The sequence below is a fragment of the Ovis aries genome, chromosome 26, assembly GCF_016772045.2.
Source record: "Ovis aries strain OAR_USU_Benz2616 breed Rambouillet chromosome 26, ARS-UI_Ramb_v3.0, whole genome shotgun sequence".
NCBI lineage: Eukaryota > Metazoa > Chordata > Mammalia > Artiodactyla > Bovidae > Ovis > Ovis aries.
Genome location: NC_056079.1, coordinates 37022090 through 37033318, shown reverse-complemented (window position 1 = coordinate 37033318; position 11229 = coordinate 37022090).

Sequence of the window (11229 nt, the reverse complement as noted above, 5' to 3'; positions counted from 1 at the left end):
AGTTTAAGTAAGCTCTGGGAGTTGGTGATGGACAGGGAAACCTGGTGTGCCACAGTCCATGGGGTCACAAAGAGTCGGACACGACTGAGTGACTTAACTGAGGACAGTTGAAGGTGCCTATCCTACTGACCCAGTAATTCTACTCTTACATCCCCAAAGAAATGCAACTCCTATGAATCAGAATATATGAACACTGTCTGCAGTTGCCACAGACTGGAAACAATCAAAGTGCTCACTAAGGCTGTGCAGTGTATGGTATAAATGGAATGCTATGGGCTTCCCTGGTAGCTCAGTGGTAAAGAATCTGCCTGCAGTGCAGGAGACCCCTGTTGGATCCTTGGGTCGGGAAGATCCCCTGGAGAAGGAAATGGCAACCCACTCCAGTATTCTCGCCTGGAAAATCCTTTGGACAGAGGAGCCTGGAGGGCTACAGTCCATGGGGTCGAGAGAATTAGACATGACTTAGTGACGAAACCACCACCACCATTCAGAAATTAAATTAACGAGAGCTCACATGATAATAAGGATGACTGTATAAACAAAATGCTGAGCAAAGGAAACCAGACTATATAGTTCTATTTACTCCAAGTTTGGAACAAGCAACATCATACCATCTTGTTTTCACTTAACAGTGAAACTATAAACAAACTGGGAATCATTACCATAGTCAGGCTATTGGTTACCTCTGGGGAAGGAGGAGATTGAGAAGGGACATATGTGGAGATTCTCAGGCACCTGCAATATTTAATTGCCCTGGGATCGGGACGATCCCCTAGAGAAGGGATGGGCTGCCCACCCCAGTATTCTTGCCTGGGGAATTCCATGGACAGAGGAGGCTTGTGGGCTACAGTCCACGGAATCACAAAGACACAGACACGACTGAGCGACTGACACTTTCACTTTTTTCTGGGATGTGGTACATTGGTATTCACCATAGGACAACTTGTAAAACTGTACGCTGTACTATAGTAAGTATATTTTCATCCTATGTATTTTTATGTTTTTGTTTTATATTTTAGAATAAAAAATATTTTAAGGAAACAAAATTGGAGTAAAATGGTGAGAAGCCCCAAAGGAAAACAAATAACATTTGATAGTTGAAAAACCCAGAGGTTGGGGTGCCAACACCTGTGCAATAGAAAACCTACATATAAGTTTACAGTTGACTCTTGGCATTGGTTCTTTCTGCATCTGTGGATTCAACCAACCATAGATCCCATAGTACTGCAGCCTCTATTTATTAAAAAAACAAATCTGTGTATAAGTGGACCCATGCAGTTAAAACCCTGTCATTCAAGCATCAATTGTCATTCAATTTATACACATACAAGTGTGATGAAGATGGTGCTGGAAAAAAAATACCAAAGGCGAGGAATGTAGAATCCTGTTTTTCTGGAGTTTCATATAAGTCAAACCAACTCTAGCTAAAGGTTTTGTGCTAGGTTGATTTGAAAGTGATGACTTTTGTAGAAAATTGTGTAAAAACTGTACTGTGTTAAAACAATTTTCTGTTATGCAAGAAAGCTGTACCTTGCCTTTTTGTGAAGGCTGCATGAAATTATGTGAGGGAAGAGACACAGCTTTAATTTAATTAAGGCAGCTTGCTTCTGTCTGAACACTCAGACAAGTGTTAAAATACATTGGCCAAATATAATGTATAACTTGGCTTCTTCCACGGAACAGTTTTTAATGAATGATATTCCTTTTAGATATTATACTTTATATAATACTTAGTAACTTATCCATGGTTGAGTATTTAACATTGTTTATAATTTTCTCCTGTTATTTCATTCAATGAATATCTTCGTTTTAATACACATTATCTAGTAAATGTTCATTTTGTGACTTCAATGGACCAGTTTCTGTTCTCAACTGCAAGGGAAAAAACTCAACAAAATTCCTGCTCTTATGGTATTTTCATCCTAAAGAGAGAGATAAAAAATGATAAACATAATATTTATTGAATAGTGATAAATGTGAAAGAAAAAAACTCAGGCGAGGGGGTACAGAGTGTAGGGGTGGGTTCTTATGGATGTTGCTAGGGAAGCGCTCAGGTCATAAGTGACGTGTGAATAAAGAACCGGGGGAAATAAAATAGTGGTTCAGTGTGATTGTGTGTGCAGAGGACCACTCCTGGCAGAAGTCCAGACTCTGAAGAAAGACAGGCTGATGGGCTGACCGGCCTGGGAGGCCAGCGTGGCTGGAGTGGAGTGAGTAGAAGGGGTAGTAGGCGAGGAGCCAGAGGGTTAAGCAGAGCAGAACACGCAGGGGTGGCGGAATTCTGGCTTTCACTCTGGAGTTGGTTGAGAGGTCACTGAAGGATTCTGCGGAGTGGAGGGCCGTGACACAACCTGTGCCTTCAGTGATGAGAATGGGCTGTCTTTCGGCCCTTCAAAACCAGGGGGAGAGTGGGGCGAGGTAAAAGCAGGGAAGACCAGAGAGGAGGCTGCTGCCTTGACCAGGAGAGAGAGTGATGTAGACTAGGGTGGAAATGGTAGAAGAGGTCAAAATCTGGCTAAAATTTGAAGGGAGAATTGTTGAGTTGTTGACCTATTGGATATGAGAGTGGGATGAGCAAAAGGGAAGGGCAGGAATGACGCCAAGGCCTGAGCAATGACAAGAATGGAGCTGACATGTGCAGACGTGGAAATTCTGCTGTGACAGCAGAAATTCTGTTTCTTTACGTGTACACGCGCGGTGACTGGGGTGGCGATGGTTAGGAGCTGTTTCGGAGGTGTTAGGATTTAGAAACCTCTTACAAATCCAAGTCTATAGACTGAGTAGGCATAGGAGTTCTGGCGTTCTGGTCAGTGCTGGAGATTCGAATTTGGGAATCTTTAGTCCAAAGATGTTATAGAACTGGCATGAAACTGAATGAGATCCCCAGCGGAGAGAGTAAAGAGAATGGGGCTAAGGGCCAATACTGGGGCATCTCAACACTGGAGGCTGAGGAGAAGGGGCAGCTCCAGTAAAAGAACCAAACAAGAACTCTGTAGACAGGGTATCAGTGGAATAACTAAGAAAACATTGTGTCCTGATGGTCAGTGTTTGATGGAGGCGAGGGTGATCCACTGCCAACAAGACTGACTTCTGTGTTTTCCTTCTAAGTTTCACAATGAACTCTTAAATTTAGGTGTATCATTGAATTTGATTTCATCTTTATATATGGTGTGAGCTAGGGGTCCACTTTTACTAAAAAGCTTCCCCGGTGGCTCAGACGGTAAAGAATCCGCCCGCAATGCGGGAGACCTGGGTTCAATCCCTGGGTTGGGAAGATCGCCTGGAAGAGGGCATGGCAACCCGCTCCAATATTCTTGCCTGGAAAATTCCATGGGCGGAAGAGCCCGGCGGGCTACAGTCCATGAAGTTGCAGAGTCGGACATGACTGGACGACTGAGCACAGTACGGGGGTCCACCTCCACTCTTCTGCATGTGTAACCACTTGTCCTAGCACACTTTGTTGAAAATAATTCTCTTGCCCCATTGGAGGGTCTTGATACCTTTGTCAAAAAGCAATTAACCATAAATAAAATGGTTGTTTCTGGACTCTCACTTCTATTCCCTGATGTCTATGTATAACTTTTCTAAGTATCACATTGGTTTGATTACTGTTGATTTGTAGTAAATTTTAAAATTAGCATGCATGAGTACTTTATTTTTCATAATTGAACATTTCAAATATACACAAATACAGAGGAAAAATAATACAGTGGAACCACCATTTTTACCTGTCAGGCAAATACTGAAATCATCCCCTCATGGAAACCCGTTTCATCAATATCCCTCATTTGATTTCACAGTCTAGTGGATCATTTTGAAGCAAATCCAAGCATCGTATAATTTTATTATAACATAAAAAATACAACTCTAGCGCAATTATCCTGCCTACATTTTTAACAGTGAGAATTTCAGCTACAGCAAACACAGAGTATCCGGGACTGGATTTACCCTTCAACATGAAACAACTAGAAAACTAGGTCAAAAAAGTGAGGCAAACGGTCCTCAGATCACTGGACCGCAGGAAAATGACCATGATTCCTGGGTGATGGGAGACACACAAGGCAAATCCAGTGACTGTCCCAGCTTCCAGGCCAGGAAACACCTCCAGGTCATGGCGTGGTGAGGGGAGACCAGGCCAGCTTCCAGGCCAGGAAACACCTCCAGGTCATGGTGTGGTGAGGGGAGACCAGGCCAGCTTCCAGGCCAGGAAACACCTCCAGGTCATGGCGTGGTGAGGGGAGACCAGGCCAGCTTCCAGGCCAGGAAACACCTCCAGGTCATGGCATGGTGAGGGGAGACCAGGCAAGACACAGTGGTCATCCGGAGACGAGAGGCTCAGTTTTGCAGAGCAGAGTATCTGAACAGAAATACTACAAAGAGAGCTCTGAAGCCTTGCAGAGGATCTGTGTATGCAGATATAGTGATCAGTGTATGCATGAGAGGAAAGTAACCAAAGCTGGACAAAGTGTCACACAAAAGATTCAGTTCAGTTCAGGTCAGTTCAGCCGCGCAGTCATGTCCGACTCTTTGTGACCCCGTGGACTGCAGCATAGCCTTCCTGTCCATCACCAACTCCCAGAGCTTACCCAAACTCATGTCCGTTAAGTCAGTGATACCATCAGCCATCTCATCCTCTGTCATACCCTTCTCCTCCCGCCTTCAATCTTTCCCAGCATCAGGGTCTTTTCAGAAGAGTCAGTTCTTCTCACCAGGTGGCCAAAGTACTGGAGTTTCAGCTTCAGCATCAGTCCTTCCAATGAATATTCAGGACTGATTTCCTTCAGGATGGACTGGTTGGATCTCCTTGCAGTCCAAGGAATCTCAAGAATCTTCTCCAACACCACAAAAGATAAGACAGAAGAATTCCCCAGGCAAACACAGGCTCAGAAATACTGCCTGTTTTCCCTTTCTAGAGTAAAAATCTCATAACCCACAAGGGCACTGGGTGGAGCACTCAGAAGGATCTTGCCTTGAAACAGCACTGAGACGCCAGTACACACCTACTAGAATGGCCAGAATCCAGAACACCAACACCACCAAACGTTGATGAGGATGTGGAGCCACAGGAACTCTCATTCACTGCTGCTGGGAATGCAAAACGGCTCAGCCACTGTGGAAGACGAGCTTGGTAGTTTCTTACAAACTAAACATACTTTTACTATATGATCCAGAAATTGCACTGGATTTACCCACAGGAGTTGAAAACTTAGCTCTATACAAAAACTTGCACAGGACTGTTTATGCAGCTTCCCAGATGGCTCAGATGGTAAAGTATCTGCCTGCAATGCAGGAGACCCAGGTTTGATCCCTGGGTCAGGAAGATTCCTTGGAGAAGGAAATGGCAACCCACTCCAGTACTCTTGCCTGGAAAATTCCATGGACAGAGGACCCTGGTGGGCTATAGTCCATGGAGTTGCAAAGAATCGGACACGTCTGAGCGACTTCACTTTCTTCCTTTCTTTATTCATAATTACCAAAGCCTGGAAGCAACCAAGATGTCTTTCAGTTGGATTAAACGAATTAAATGTCTTTCAGATGGATTAAAAAAAAACTGTGGTTCATCCCAGACAATGGAATATTATTCAGTGCCATAAGAAACGAGCTATCAAGCCTTGAAAATACAGAGGAAACTTAAATGCATATTACTAAGGGAAAGGAGCCAGTCTGAAAAGGCTACACATTGTACAACTCCAACTATATGACATTCTGGAAAAGTCAAACTGTAGAGACTATAAGAAGATCAGCGGCTGCTAGAGGTTAGCGGGGGGAAAGGGAGAACCAGCAGGAGCACAGAGGAGTTTTGGAAGTCAGTGACAGTACACTGTATGGTACCACACTGGCATATACCCATCATGACACGTTTGGCCAGACCCATAGAATGTACATGACCAGCAGTGAGCCTTGATGTAAACTGTGGACCTTGAGTGATAACCCTGTGTCAACAGGAAGGCTGTTTCACTGTCTTTTCATTCATGTGTTCACTGGAGGAACACTTGTGATCTCCTCCAAGAAGCTTTCCTCTGCATTCACAACTCGGCTAAATGGTACAAGAGGCCTAGCTTTTAGCCTGTCTTGGCTTTCAGCATACCTTCCTCACAAAGCTTAATCATTTCTAGCTTTTGATTTAAAGTAGATGTATGACTCTTTGATTTAAACATTTCCTTTTACTTAAACACTTAGAGATCAATGTATGGTACTAGCTGGCCTAATTTCAAAAATTGTTGTGTCTTGGCGAATCGGGAGGCCCAGGAGATGGGGGAACAGTCAAATGAGTAGGTCCCTCATTTGCAACAAATGTACCCTCTCGTGGAGACGTTGATAATGCAGGAGGCTGTGCATGAGTGGGGACAGAGGGTATATGGGAAACCTCTATACCTTCTGCTTGGTTTTGCTATGAACATAAAACTGCATTAAAAAAGCCTGTTTTTTTTAAAAAAGGTTCTTGCCTCAGTGTTGGGACAAAATGATCCTAGACTAAGCTCTGCTCTGTTTGGGCAAGACCCAAAGGGATCAAACTGTTTCCTGTGAACTTTACCCATAAACAAATTCAAGAACTGCTACAGAAATTTAAAAAATATTCAGCACTCACCACAATAAAATTCACAGTGTATAGTATCCAATTAAAAATTAGCAGGCATGCAAAGAAGCAGGAAAATTTGTCTCATAATGAAAACAAAAACCTATGAATTATAATTGACCCAGAACTGACACAGATATTATAATCAACAGACATGGACATTAATATAGGTATAATTGTGTTCTATATTGGTCAAGAAGTGACAGGAGAGATTAAACATGTTAAGTAGAGACATGGAAAAAGATATATAGTATATAGAATAATAAAAACATTAGAGCTTCTAGAAATGAAAAGTATACTGTGCGGCATTAATGGCAAATTAGACATTACAGAAGAAAAGTGAATTTGAAGACACAGCAGTAGAAACTACCCAGAATGAAAGAGAGAGATTAACAGCACCAATGAACTGCAAGGACTTCAGCTCACTAATACATGTGTAACTGGGGCTCCCAATGGGGAAGAGCAGGGAGACAGATAAGTATTTGCGTAAATAAGGGTTGCAATTTTTATAAGCTGGAGGAAAAGTATATACTTAGGGATCCATGAGGCTCAATGAAAGCCAAACTCAAGAAATGTGAAAAAAAAAAAAAAAAGACATAATGGCAAATCAAAGTCAAGTTGCTTAAAACCAATGATGCTCTTAAAATTAGCCAGAGCAAGACACACCACGTGCAGAACAAACAGGCTGAGCAGACGGCTCACTGGAAGCTGCCATCTCCAGATGGTTCCTAGTGAGCCCACCTCCTGTCACTCACTCCCCAAGCTGGACTTCAGGACTAGCTTTTTAGAAGTAGAACAGAGGCAATAATGGTACCTCGTTTTATTGCACTTTGCTCTATTGCACTTCATAGATGCTGTGTTTTTCACAAGTTGAAGAGGTATGGCAACCCTGTATTGAGCAAGTCTATTGGCACCATTTTTCCAACACTATTTGCTCAGTTTGTGTCTCTGTGTCACAATTTGGTAATTCTCACAATATTTCAAACTTTTTCACTCTTATTATATTTGTTATGATGATCTATGATCACCGATCTTTGGTGATATATATATATATATATCAGGTTTTGAAACACCATTGAAGTAACACGAAAAATGCCCACATAAACTAGTGACCTTAATTGATAAATGTGTGTGTTCTGGTTCCATCAATTGACTGTTCCCCCATCTCCTGGGCCTCCCGATTCGCCAAGACACAACAATTTTTGAAATTAGGCCAGCTAGTACCATACATTGATCTCTAAGTGTTTAAGTAAAAGGAAATGTTTAAATCAAAGGAAGAGTCATACATCTACTTTAAATCAAAAGCTAGAAATGATTAAGCTTTGTGAGGAAGGTATGCTGAAAGCCAAGACAGGCTAAAAGCTAGGCCTCTTGTACCATTTAGCCGAGTTGTGAATGCAGAGGAAAGCTTCTTGGAGGAGATCACAAGTGTTCCTCCAGTGAACACATGAATGAAAAGACAGTGAAACAGCCTTCCTGTTGACGTGGAGAAGGTTTAGTGGTCTGGATAGATCGTCAAAGCAGGCAGAACATTCCCCTAAGCCAAAGGCTAATCCACAGTAAGGCCCCAATTCTCTTCAATTCTGTGAAGGCTGAGAGAGGTGAGCAGGCTGCAAAGGAAAAGTTTGAAGCAGCAGGGTTTAATCATCAGGTTTAAGGAAAGAAGCTATTTGTATAGCATAAAAACGAAAAAGCGCTGATACAGAAGGTGTAGCAAGTTGCCAGAAGATCTAGCCAAGGTAATTCGAGAAGGTGGCTGTGCTGAACAACAGATACTCAAGTGCAAACAAAACAGTCTTCTGGAAGCAGATACAATCTAGGATTTCCATAGCTAGAGAGAAGTCAGTGCCTGGCTTCAAAGCTTCACACCACAGGTGGGGGCTTCCCAGGTGGTCCAGTGGTTAGGAATCCACCTTGCAATGTGGCTCAGGTAGTAATGAGAAGGAAATTTTTTAGCATTAAGGGCCTATATTAGAAAAAAGAAAGGTTTCAAGCTAATTACCTCAGTTTTTACTTGAGAAACTAGAGAAAGAAGAGCAAATTAAGACCAAAATAAGGATGGAAATAATAAATATCAGAATAGGTATCAATGAACTAGAAATCAAAAGCAAAAAAATAAAGAAAATTAAGCATCCAAGAGATAGTTGAAATCTATCTCTATGTGTCAGCATGGAACTGGAAATTTAAATGGAAAGATAATATTGTTTACAAAAGCATCAAAAATATGATATATATACTTAGGATAAATCTGAAAAAAAGAAAGAAAAAATGTACACTGAAAACTATAAAACACTGATGAGAAAAATTAAGGAAGACCTAAATAGATGAAAACCTTAAGGTGCCAACTCTCCCAAACTGATCTATAGATTTAATACTATCCCAATCAAAATCCCACCAGGCTTTCTTCTGTAGAAATTGATGAGCTGATTCTAAAACTCATACGGTAGGATTTTCCTGGTGGTCCAGTGGTTAAGACTCTGTGCTTCCACTGTAGGGAGGCAGGGTTCCAATCCCTGGTTGGTAACTAAGATCCCACTTGCCACATCGTGGGGCCAGACCATAATAAACAAAATGGAAAAAAAAAAAAAGAGTATCAGGAAAAACTAACATTAAAAAAAATAAATAAAATTCATATGGTAAGTAATGCAAAGGACCTAAACAGTTAAAGCAACTTTGAAATAGGAAAAAGATGGAGGGTTTACATTATGTGGCTTCAACACTTCTTATAAAGCTGCAATAATCAAGATGGGGTATTGCCGGTGTCAAGACAGATCAATGTAACAGCTGACATCCAGAAATAAGACACATATAGACAACAGATGTTTAACAAAAGTGTAAAATGCATTTCAGTGGAGAAAAGATAATTTCACCAAATGGTGCCGAATCATTCTATATGGCTATCCAAATAAACCAAAAACTCCTACAATTCATACCTTGCACTTGCACCATATAAAAAAACTAAGTCAACATTGGTAATATGTATACAGTATCTAAACCTACCATATGACCTAGCCGTCCCACTCTAGGGGTTTAACCGAGAGAAGTGAAGCACGCATCCAGAGCTTCACTTGGAATAGCCAGCCACAAATTGGAAACACTCAAATAAAATGAACAGGTGAATGAGTAAACTAATTATAGCGTATCTGTCCAATGGGACACCACTCAGCAATAAAAAGAGCTATGGGTACACACAATATGGGTAAACCTCTAATTATGCTGAGCAAAAGTAGCCAGATAAAAATGAGCACACACCACAGGATTCTGTTTACATAGAATTGTACACTATGTAGAACAGGCCACAGCATCAGAATGCATAGGTATCCCATCCAGGGATATAGAGGGATGGAGGGGAGCTAGAGGGCTGGGAGAGGTCACCAGGGGGCCTGAGAGAACCTTCTGGGGTGATGGAAGTACTTGGTCATTATTTTGATTGTTGTGATCAAAAATTATTGACCCACACACTTAAGAATACACAGTTTAAAAATGAACAATAATTCATTAATAAAGACAGGCTGGAGATATGAGAAAAAAACCCAGCACCCTTGTATGTTAACAGGAAGGATTCAGGAGAGTGGAAAACACTGACAATGCCAGCCTGGGACATGGGGGAGGTGTCTGAAAACATGTCCTTTAGGAGGAGCCACTGGGCAGACGAAGGACTTTGGCAAGGAACACGGACAGTTCCTCACCTCACAGAGGCATTCATATTTTGGGCAGATTCCTTAAAATATCATCCCAGAAGTTAAATGTCAAAGTAGGGAGTGGAAACATTTTATAGCTCATGTTACATGCAATCTGCCTGCAATGAAGAAGACTGGGGTTCAGTCCCCGGGTCAGCAAGATCCCCTGGAGAGGGAAATGGCAAGCCACTCCAGTATTCTGGCCTGGAGAATTCCATGGATGGAGGAGCCAGGTGGGCTACAGTCCATGGGGTTGCAAAGAGTCAGGCACGACTGAGCAACTAACACTTGACTTTTCACATACAACTAGATACCTTCAAAAGAAGTCTGAGTGTTTTTTTGTGGCTTCAAGCTTTGCAGGTATTGTTCACAGTTTAGTTACACACCTGCTGGTTCTGCACCCCTGGAGATGCATTTGGTTCAGGGATTAGAAAACGGGAAAATATTCTGACTTCAGAAGTATGACCTTCGCAGCAACAGTCTTCCTGCTCTTTGACTCCAGAACAACGCAGCTAGAGTAACTGCGAAGTGGAGGGTCAGCCCCTTGGACCTGGTCTCATTTGGGACAATTCTGACACGTAAAGGAGAACTGATGCTTGCAGTTTCGGAGGCTAGGTCCTGACAAGCTTCGGAGCTCTCTCTCGGGCTTCTCAGGCCTCCTGCTTGCGGGAAGCAGCTGCGTCATGCAAGTCCCTCTCCTCCCGAGACTCCACCGGGTGAGTGGCCCTCCTGGCTACGTGAGGAGTTTGTGTGAGGAGCAGTCTGATCCCTCCCGGGTGCTCTGTGCACCCCAGTCTGGGTGCCACATGGGAGAACAGTCTGCAGACATCCCTAACCGTGGCCATCACCAGAACTGTGAGTGAGCGAGGGGCTCCGATGGAGACAGGCTGGCCTGTCCCAGCCCCGGGGAGGGCACAGTATTGCCAAAGCCACATGGTCATGCTGCACTCTGCGCTGCAAGGATGACCGGAT